The sequence below is a fragment of the Euleptes europaea genome, chromosome 2, assembly GCF_029931775.1.
Source record: "Euleptes europaea isolate rEulEur1 chromosome 2, rEulEur1.hap1, whole genome shotgun sequence".
In the NCBI taxonomy this organism is placed as follows: domain Eukaryota; kingdom Metazoa; phylum Chordata; class Lepidosauria; order Squamata; family Sphaerodactylidae; genus Euleptes; species Euleptes europaea.
In genome coordinates this window covers 112629763-112640560 of record NC_079313.1, presented here as the reverse complement: position 1 = coordinate 112640560, position 10798 = coordinate 112629763, and the positions used below count along the sequence as shown (strand labels likewise).

Genomic DNA, 10798 nt, shown 5'->3' with positions numbered 1-10798 from the left:
GTTAGTGAAATATTGGAAGCAGAAAGCAATACCCTCAACGGAAAGGAATACTCTCCTGTTGAGAGTATTTGTTCAAAGATGGAGACCTTTTATCATTTACTGGAAGAAGGTGAAACTAGGGAGAAATGTAAGAGTGGAGATACTGTTGTGTATACAGATCCAGAGGCAGAAGCCAGGGAGGTTGTTCTAGGAATATTGACTAGGAGTGTGCAAATTTTTTTTAAAAAAAGGTAAATTTTGGGTTTGGGTTTATTGGACCTGATTTTTCAGTAAACCTGGAATAAGCCTAATACCCATACCAGTAAATGGGTATTCAACTTTATTTCTGAGTTCCCCCCTCCCAACAAAAGAATTGGGTTCATTTGGAATTGGGTCTATGGAATTTAATTTCAAGTCTCCGGTGTGTGTGTGTGTGAGTTTTTTGAGGTAGAGTTATCAAATTTGCAGCATAGCTGCAAGAGACTCTCCTTAGATGGACACCAAAGTTTGGTGAAGTTTGGGACAGGGGGTCCAGTTTTATGGGCCAGCAAAGGGGGCTCCCCACCCATCCTCCAGACATTTGTGAGAGGCTAGAGCCAAGCTGTCAATCAGTTTTCAGGTTCAGAAGAGCAGCATTGCCGGGGACTGGTAGAAAGAGCCGATTGGCAGGCTGGCACCTCAAAGTCTGGGGGCTCTGTTCGTATCTGGGTCACATAGCATGATGTCCATGCACATGAGCTTCCACATTGAGGGAAATGGCTTACATGCAAGAAAAATAAGACACAGAAAACATTTCTTTTGGTGGCAAATGATATCCTGTGAACAGTCCATTATTATAGTCATCAAAAATTTGATTTCAAGAGATGGTCATGGTGTGGGGAAACAAAGCCACTAGTAGGGGTGACTTTCAGTTTGAGAGCAAGTTTTCATGGGAGAGAGGTGATATCGGAGCCAGCTGAAGTCACGACCAAGGCGACTCTTTTGAAGGAGATTGCTCATCCACGTGGGTGAGAAGTCGTCTTCAGAAGCCGGATCAGCAGCTGTTGAAGCTGGTGCTTTTAGTTGGAGGGTATATCCCTCCAGGCGGGACTGGGTGAGCCCCATCGTTTGAATGACCCTTCTGCTATCCAGATGACTCCACTGAAGGGTGATGGATAGTTTAGTCTGACCAAGTTGGTTCCGATTACAGAACCCCTACCTCAAAAGGGACCCAACTATGGTCTTAACAAACCAGTCAAAGACAGAAAAATTGGAGAAGGCACAGAGTCGTGCATCTGAGCAAAGGCAAATAGTCGAAACCCAAAAAGCTGAATATCTATTTGACTTTTTGGGAATCGCCGCTTCGGCTTCAGGCAGATTTCCAGGTTTTGGTATCCAGTCAAAAATAAACCCAAATATTGCTGAAACAGCTAATTTCAGGGTTTTTTTCAGTTCGGATTTACCAATATGCACAGACCTAATATTGACCATAATACTGTGATTCTCTCTCTCTCCATATGGGTATATATACAAAATTTGTATTTATTTTATCATACATATTTCTATCTTCAAATTTGTTAGATATTTATTTTATTATGATGACAGTTTCTTTTTGTATTTATAAAATAAAAACAAAAACAAAGGGATGATGTTTTAGTGCTGATTGATAACAAGTCATGGGGGACAGAATGCATTCATCCAAGAAGCTGTAAAGAATTCAAATAAAAAAATTACCCACATAGTATTGAAATCATCTTTCTTAACAGAAGATTGGGGGTAACATCAAGTCTGAAAGGGGATCCATGTGTGATCTGGGATATTACAGACCTGTTAGCCTAAACTCTGCCAGTTACATTGGCAGAATATACTATTAAAGCTAAAGCTGGGAATGTAAAACGTACAGAAGCCTTGCAGGTGATGACTCAGCATGGCTTCTGCAAAAGGAAGTCCTCACTCACCAGTCTTTTAGAATTCTTTTGCAGTATGAACAAGAAGATAGGGATGGTATCATAGACAATACATATTTGGGAGTTCCAGAAAGCTTTTCAAAGTAAGCTCTAGAGTAAACTTATCAGTCATGGACCTCTTATGAATCATCAGCAACTGCTTTAAGAACAGGAAGCGGAAAGAATTACAGTTCTCATAATGGAGGAAAGTAACTGGAAGATCTACCCTGGGAATAGATTGGAAACGGTCGCTTTCTAACCTTTGTAAGTGATCTTAAATTCAAGCTAAGTAACGAGGTAGCAAATTTTGTGAGTGGAATCAATGAATTAAGGACAGTGAAACCTGAAATAGATTGTAAAGAACTACAGAAAGACCTTTTGGAACAATGTGAGTGGGCAACAAATAGTAAATGAGATGTGAGTATAATTCCAACGTAATGCATAGTGGGGCAAAAGGATCCTACCTTCATAATACGCACACAGTGACATTTATTTATTTATTTATTTATTTATTTATTTAATCGTTTCCATAATAATATTTCAAAGTGACTGACAATCCTTAAAGTATATCCATAAAAATGATTAACACACACACATGAACACATGAAGCTGCCTTCTACTGAATCAGACTCTTGGTCCATCAAAGTCAGTACTGTCTACTCAGACTGGCAGCGGCTCTCCAGGTAGAGGTGTTTCATATTACCTACTTGCCTAGTCCCTTTAGCTGGAGATGCCAGGGATTGAACCTGGAACCTTCTACATTCCAAGCAGATGCTCTACCACTGAGCCACAGCCCCTCCGCAACATGTCAAAAATCAGCAAAGCTAAATATCACAAAAATATTGTTAAAAGCTTGTGTGACTGGTGTTTGTGTGTGAGATACACACAGAGAGTTGTGATGGCAACAAACCTTGTACCAGCCCTATCAGCTTCAGCAGAAGTGCCTCAGCAAAATGTGGAAGTCATATCATCAAAGTCACCCGCCCAGTTTCATCGCCCCAGTCTTTCCTCAGGAGGGGAGCCAGGAGATGGAACAGAATCTGGCCTTAAGGAGAGAAGGCCACTGGCTTTCCCTTTATCACAGTGGGAGCCCCGAGATAAGAGCCAACACCCAGGACCAGGGTAGAGGGTAGCCCAGGAGGCTATAGAAGGCATTCAAACCAGCAGTTGCCTCCAGGGTATCTTCATATGAGGAAATACAGGCTGGAACAACAGATAAACCCTAGTAAGAGAGCCAGTCAACCAGGTACAGGGACTTAACAGGCGATAACTGGGCTGTTTAGCTTGGAAAGAAGGTGGCTAAGGGGAGACATGATAGAGGTCTATGAAATTATGCATGGTTTGGAGAGAGTGGACAGGGAGAGGTTTTTCTCCCTCTCCCATAATACTAGAACACGGGGTCATCTGCTGAAGCTGGAGGGTGACAGATTCAAAACAGATAAAAGGAAGTATTTTTTCACACAACACATAGTTAAATGGTGGAACTCCCTGCCCCAGGATGTGGTGATGGCTGCCAGCTTGGAGGGCTTTAAGAGGGGAGTGGACATATTCATGGAGGAAAGGGGTATTCATGGCTATTAGTTAGAATAGATACTAGTCGTGCTGCATACCTATTCTCTCTAGTATCAGAGGAGCATGTCTATTATATTGGATGCAGTGGAACACAGGCAGGATGGTGCTGCTACAGTTGTCTTGTTTGTGGCTTCCTAAAGGCACCTGGTTGGCCACTGTGTGAACAGACTGCTGGACTTGATGGGCCTCCGTCTGATCCAGCACTCTTCTTTTTCTTCTTCACTCTAAAGAACCAACTTTGGAACAAGCACACTTTAAAGATACTTCCCCCCCCCCCATAAGCATTGACTCGGATGAGGCCAGTAGCTTGTCTGGGTTTGGGGAAATTACAGGTGTTTAAGCAGGCCATGCTGAAAGGCAGACAGAGAGATAATTGGCGTTTTCTATCCCTCCAGGTTCTTTTGAGGCTGCGGTGACTCCTCCTTAAACTTGACTGCGGAGCCTGTCGGCCGACGCGATGATTTGCAGGACTGGGTTGCCCCCCCCCCCAAAAGCTTGTCAGGCAGGTTCTGTAACTGAGCCAGGCCTGTGAAGATATAAGTAGATGGCAGGTAAGCGGGGGCTTGTTCAAAGGCTGTCGATGGAGTGCAAGATTAATTGCCTTAGTGCGCTCTCCCTGCAGTCTTAGACAGCGTGATCTGTATAGCTTTCATTTACACCAGTGTAAATCAGTAGTTACCACTGAGAGAGAATAATTAAAGTAGACTTTGAGCTGAGATTGAGTACGAATAACATGGACCAAAAAACAAACAAACAAACAAACAAACAAACAAACACCTATCCAAAGCCTGGTGCTGTCTTCTATTCTTCCAGGTCAAAGGGAGAGTCATCCCTCTGTGTCAGGAGGCCCAGGCCAGTGGATTCTGGCTTTCAACAAGTTCTGAGCCAGCCCGCCTGACAGGGTAAATGGCTTTACTCATGAAAGTGAGGACTATGTATTTAAGGAGCAGAAATGCTGCTCGTGGAAGCACTAATCATTTGTCAGAGCTGAATGAGGGTCAGTTTATGCCTTCAATGGAGGGTTGCCAGGTCCCTCTTTGCCACCGGGGGGAGGTTTTTGGGGCGGAGCCTGAGGAGGGTAGGGTTTGGGGAGGGACTTCAATGCCATAGAGTCCAATTGGCAAAGCGACCATTTTCTCCAGGTGAATTGGTCTCTGTCGGCTGGAGATCAGTTGTAATAGCAGGAGATCTCCAGCTAGTACCTGGTGGTTGGCAACCCTACTTCCATGCCAAGGCTCAGCCAAGATCGTGTGCACACACCATGCAAATAGGGTTGCCAACCTCCAGGTACTAGCTGGCAATCTCCTTATTTCCAGCCAATAGAGATCAGTTCACCTGAAGAAAATGGCCGCTTTTGGCAATTGGACTCTATGGCATTGAAGTCCCCTCCCTCCCCAAACCCCACCCTCCTCAGGCTCCATCCCAAAAAGTGAAGAGGGACCTGGCAACCCTACATGCAAAAAGATTTAAATTTCTGAGAGAAGTTGAATCCTGCAGTTAGGGTAGCCAACTGGCCTGGAAATAAAATGTTCTGTCCCTTTAACAGAGGCTTAATGTTTGGAAATTAGTAGCTGAGAGGGTTGCCAGCTCTGGGTTGGGAAATACCTAGGGATTTTGGGGGTGGAACATGAGGAGAGCAGGGTTTGAGGAGGGGAGGGGCTTCAATGCCATAGAGTCCAATTGCCAAAGCAGCCATTTTCTCCAGGTGAACTGATCTCTATCGACTGGAGCTCAGTTGTAATATCAGGAGCTCTCCAGCCACTACCTGGAGGTTGGCAACTGTAATAGCTGAAACTTTTCATGGCATAGATGTAAACAGGGTTGCCAACTCTGACTTGGGAAATTTCTAGAGATTTTGGGATGGAGCCTGGAGAGTGTGGAGTTTGAGGAGGGGAGGGAGCTCAACAAGGATGTAATGCAATTGAATCCACCCTCCAAAGCAGCCATTTTCTCCAGAGGAACTGATCTCTGCAGTCAGGAGTCAGTGGTAATTCCAGGAGACCTCCAGACCCCACCTGGAAACTGGCAACATTACATTATGCCTCTATTAAAAGGAAGGAATAGGACATTTTCTCTCTCTCCAGGTAGCTGGCAACCCTACTGCATTCTTTATGTGCATATTTTTTCCTCTTATGTTGTACAGTATCTTACTGATTTGTTACTGGTTTACATAAACTCCGTTTTTTGCCAGTTACAGGGGAGAGGCAAAGAGCAGGAGATTGAAGTATTGCTCCCAGCCACTGGCAACTTTATTCAGTCACCTATCTGGTTTCTGAGATTTCAGCAGGCATTACCTACGCACAATGAAGCATATTTTTGAACCCGTGGGGATTAGAAATTTTTACTTTCATAAATCCAAGCCAGGATTTTCAGGAAGCTGAACATTACACTTTCCTTGAACTGTTGCATAATTCAGCATTAATGCTAGTTTACAAATATATGCATGTTTTGAACAAAACACACACAACTTCTGAGTATGTACAGAGTGTTTACACATTTGTCCCATTGTGACTTCTTCATTCATGAACACACATGAAGCTGCTTTAAACTGAATCAGACCCTTGGTCCATCAAAGTCAGTATTGTCTACTCAGGCAGACAGCAGCTCTCCAGGGATTCAGATGGAGGTCTTTCACATCACCTACTTGCCTAGTCCCATTAACTGGAGATGCCGGGGATTGAACCTGTGTTGCCACATGCACTGCCTGACCTCCCGCCCTGGTCTTGGCAACTACATCAGAGACTCACTGTACTGTCTAAGCGTTAATAGCCTGCTGCTCTGGGCTAGTGCTCTGCTGCATTACCAGGCTGTCCAGGACAAGAGACCAGGTCACCCCTGCAGAACCAGCCAAAGGAAAGCCATGAGCCTGATTGTCTCCTGATCCAAAGAGAAGCCATAACACTGAAGCGAGGGCATCACGTCGCTCTCTCCTGCAGTCCCCCCCTCAGTATCCTGTGAGAAAAACATCTGCCACAATCTACATTAACAACTAGGAAGAACTCCTCTGCTGCATCCCTGGAGTGTAAAGATTCACACCTTCCTGAGGTATTGTCCAACATGAGAAGATCGAGTCAAGCCATCCCGGAGATATGCAAATCATTGGTGCCAGCTTAGTTTACAAATTGTCACTCTGCCCGATCCCTGAAGCCGAAGTCCTTGATTCCTATTGTTTTAGATAGGAGCCATATGAGGAATCTCAACCCCCTCACCCCAGAGAAGGGTATATTTTGCTCTCCCCTACAAAGCAAGTAGGTTCTGCCCTACCTATCTCTCCTTTTACCATGCATGTTGAGTTTTGCGGAGCTCCACACCCCCTCCTTTCCGGTGACTTGGCTGGCTCAAGGCTCCAATACATCCCTCTCCCATCCCCCGCTATATTTCATTTTGTACCTATATGTCACGGATTTTGGACATCTCCACTTCTAGATCGGTAACGTATTACCCAATCAACAACATCCTCTCCCTTGAGAAACGTCTCTAATCCTACCTCCTTTTTATTCTTAGTTTCTTGTATGTATGTATTTGCAACACTGAATGAATGAATATATAAACACTTTTAATCTGGAATTCCTTGGTCTGTCGTTATTCTGAGATTCACTAAAAACAACCTTGGTATATATTGGGTGATTCCGCTATATAAATAAATTAGTGCCGCTGCTCATGCTATTTTCCCCAATCAGAGAGCCGTTTCGGTAACACCTGGGACCTTCTGCATGACAAGCACCTGTGCTACCACCCTCTCCTTATGTGATCCTCAGCTAGGGCTTGCAGAGGCCTGGCAACCTCAGAGATTTCAGGGTCCCTTTCTGACTTTTCTCCTTTACAATAACTGTCCAACACTAAAACCTGTTGAGTTATATGGGGATATCTGCAGTGAATCCTTTACCCAGTAAGGATTGCTCAGTAAAGAATTAAACCAGCTCGTTTCCTCTGGTGCCCTGGCCAATAAATGCAAAGGTACTGGACTGACTGACAAGTAGGACTTCAAACTGGCCTGCTCTTGTGCCTTTAATGGTAGTTTGAGATTTAAAACCAGTAGCTGAAACTATTTCCAAAGCTTGGAACTGAACACGACCACCTGATACTAAGAGACAGCTTAAAAAAAAAAAAAAAACAGACTTAAAAGCCATCAACCCTATTGAGGAGTGCTTGAAACTCCTTTTTTTCAGTTTTATTATTTTAAAAGTTATCTTGCCAGGGTTGCTTAGCAAGCTAAATTAAATGTGGATAGATTGTATTAAAGCTCTTTAACACTTGTTTATGGTGCCTCTAAGCCCTACCCCAAGCTGAACAACAACAGACTTTCTGGCTATAGTGCTATTAATATAACACTTGGAAATGCCCCTTCCACACATCCCCAAGCATGATCCTGGATGGTGACCAGATCTGAAAAACTTTAGGAGGTGAAGCTTGTTATTTGTAGGTAACAAATGTTGCACCTGCTGTCACTCCATGTTCACCATGGTTATTAAAGGCACAAGAGCCTTCCGTTGCAGACAGTCACGCCGTCTATGATGCAACTCACCACTTACTTGCCCCAATATTTCAGGAGTCCTGACCAAAAAACTCTGAGTGGGCACTCCAACCCTGAAGTGAAGAAGATCAGGTCATGATTTGGCCAACAGCAGCAGCTTATTGCAAAATAACTTAGTGTGGCCAAATCACTTGCTCTCCAGACTAGTCCTACCCATCTCCTCCTAGTGAATCTCTTCCACTAAGCAGAAAGGAGAAAGTGAAAGCAGCACAACCTCCGTTAACTTGACTCAAGTAGCAACATGGTATTATTTACTGAAAACACTTTTATCCTGCCTTGCTACCCAATTAGGGTCATCAAGGTAGGAAGTTAAAAAAAAATTAAAAACTGACGTTAAAAACATTTCTTTTTGGTGTCAAGTCACAGATGACTTATGGTGACCCCATGGGGTTTTCAAGGAAATAAATGTTCAGAAGTGGATTGCCATTGGCTGTGTCTGGGTAGCAACCCTGGACTTCCTTGGAGGTCCTCCTTAACTTCTGAGATCTGACAAGATTAGTAGGGTTGCCAGCTCCGAGTTGGGAAATACCTGGAGATTTTTGGGGCTGAGCCTGAGAAGAGCAGGGTTTGGGGAGGGGAGGGACTTCAATGCCATAGAGTCCAATTGCCAAAGGGGCCATTTTCTCCAGGGGAACTGATCTCTATCGACTGGAGATCAGTTGTAATCGTGGGAGATCTCCAGCTATTACCTAGAGGTTGTCAACCCTAAATTGGAAGTATTATCATTATTCACTTCTACCATTCCCTGACAGGAAAATCCAGCAGGTGAATACTTAACAAAACTGCAATGTCCGACGAGGAGTAGATCCTACCTCAGTGTGGTGGGATTACTTCAGAATGCTCTCAAAGATATATTACCACATCAGCTATTAAGCTAATTGGTGGCATGCACCGTTACTCCTTTTGTGCACTCTGTGCCTTCTCCCATTTTTGTATCTTTGACTGGTTTTGTTAGGACCCATTGGTTGGGGCCATTTTGCGGTAGGGGTTGCGTAATCGGAGCCAACTTGGTCCATCTATCCATCACCCTTCAGTGGATTAATCTGGGTAGCAGAAGGTGCATTAAAAAGATGGGGCTCACCCAGTTCCGTCTGAAGAGATATACCCTCCAGCGAAAACCAACAGCTTCAACATCTGCTGTTCCAGCTTCTGAAGAAGACTCCTCACCTCTGCAGATGAGCTATCTCCTTCAGAAAAACAGCCTTGGTCGAGACTTTGGCTGGCTCCAATATCACCCCCCCCCATGAAAACCTGCTCTCAAACTGAATGTCACCCCCAGTAGTGGCTTCGTTACCCAGCACCAGGACCATCTCTTGAAATCAGATTTTTGATGACTATATTAAAGGACTGTTCACAGGATGTCATTTGCCACCCAAACAAATGTTTTCTGTGCCTTATTTTTCTTGCATTTAAGCTGTTTTCCTCAGTTTGGAAGCTAATTTGCATGGACATCATGCAAAGCGACCCAGATACGAATGGAGCCCCCAGACTTTCAGGCGCCAGTCTGCCACTTGGCTCTTTCCACCAGTCCTCAGCAACACTGACCTTCTGAACCCAAAAACCAATTACAGCTTGGCTCTAGCCTCCCACAAATGCCTGGAGGGTCGGGCAACCCCTTTGCGGGGCCATAAAATTGGACCCCCTGTCCCAAACCTTGATGTCCATGTAAGGAGAGTCCCTTGCAGCCATGTTGCAAATTTGGTGACTTTATCTTGAAAAACATTACCCACCTCCAGAGCCTTGAAAATAAATTCCATAGATTTTAATGGACCCAATTTTTTACAGGAAACCCAGAAATAAAGCCGAAATACCCATTTACTGGTACGGGTATTTGGCTTATTAAAAAAAAAAATCGGGCCCAATAAACCCGAAATTTACTTTTTTTTTTTTTGCACACCCCTACTTATACCCTCCAAATTTTGCTGGTCTCTAAGGTCCTTCTGGACTTGAATCTAACTTTTCTACTGCAGACCAACATGGCTACCCTCCTGAAACTAAATTCACCTAGTTAGTGCAGAGTTGAAATGAGATCTGAACTCAAGACATCCTGGCTAGGTAGTTCACAAAATGAGAGCCAGTCACACTCCAAAGGTAAATGGCTGCTGGCCATTTAAATTAAGGCTTACAACACAATAGCAAGAAGGCATGGGCAAAAGAAGGAAAGGATTTGCCTGAACTCCTAAGTCAGGTTTTGCATGCACTGCAGGAGATGATTCACTGTCTGGTTTTCACTTTGTTCAACTCTCTTGGCAGACAGGGTGTCTCTCACAGTTGCACAGCTCCGACTGTAGACTGTCAGCCCTCCCTCGGCTGTTCGGCGTTTCACTCTGCTTAATACCTCAGCTGTGCCACAGGCTTTAGGAATGTCTCTTCCTCCCCCCCGCTTGCTTCGTTGAGAAAATTATTGTAAATAATAGGGATTGTTTGGGGTGTTGTTGGTAGAATCCCCGCAGTTTTTTTTTTTTAAAAACCCTGCCCCAGAGCCTTTATTAGCAGCCTGCCTTGCAGAAACGAAACAGGAGAAACTTCCCTTAACTTTTCGTCCCTCCCACTTTCAATGTCTGCATGTCAGGCTGCACAGGGAGAAGGAGTAGGAAGCTGACAGTGACTATGCTGCCTCTGAAGTCAAGTTGCAACTTCTGTCCTTCTTTCTACGGACAGGTCATGACATACTCTGGAAGACACAAGATTAGGCCTTTGTGCTATTTATTAAAGAGGTTCGATGCAGCCACCGGGAGGGGGGGTTTGATCCTGGTCAGAGCCATGGCATAGGCACAATGGTGGTAAA

The 10798-nt window shown here is 44.4% G+C and overlaps 1 non-coding gene across 1 annotated transcript; it reads right to left on the bottom strand.

Moving 5' to 3' along the window:
- Positions 1–2629: 2629 nt before the first annotated feature.
- Positions 2630–2701, bottom strand: TRNAS-GGA (transfer RNA serine (anticodon GGA)). The gene has a single exon. It is a non-coding gene; the product is annotated as a tRNA-Ser (tRNA).
- Positions 2702–10798: the final 8097 nt, after the last annotated feature.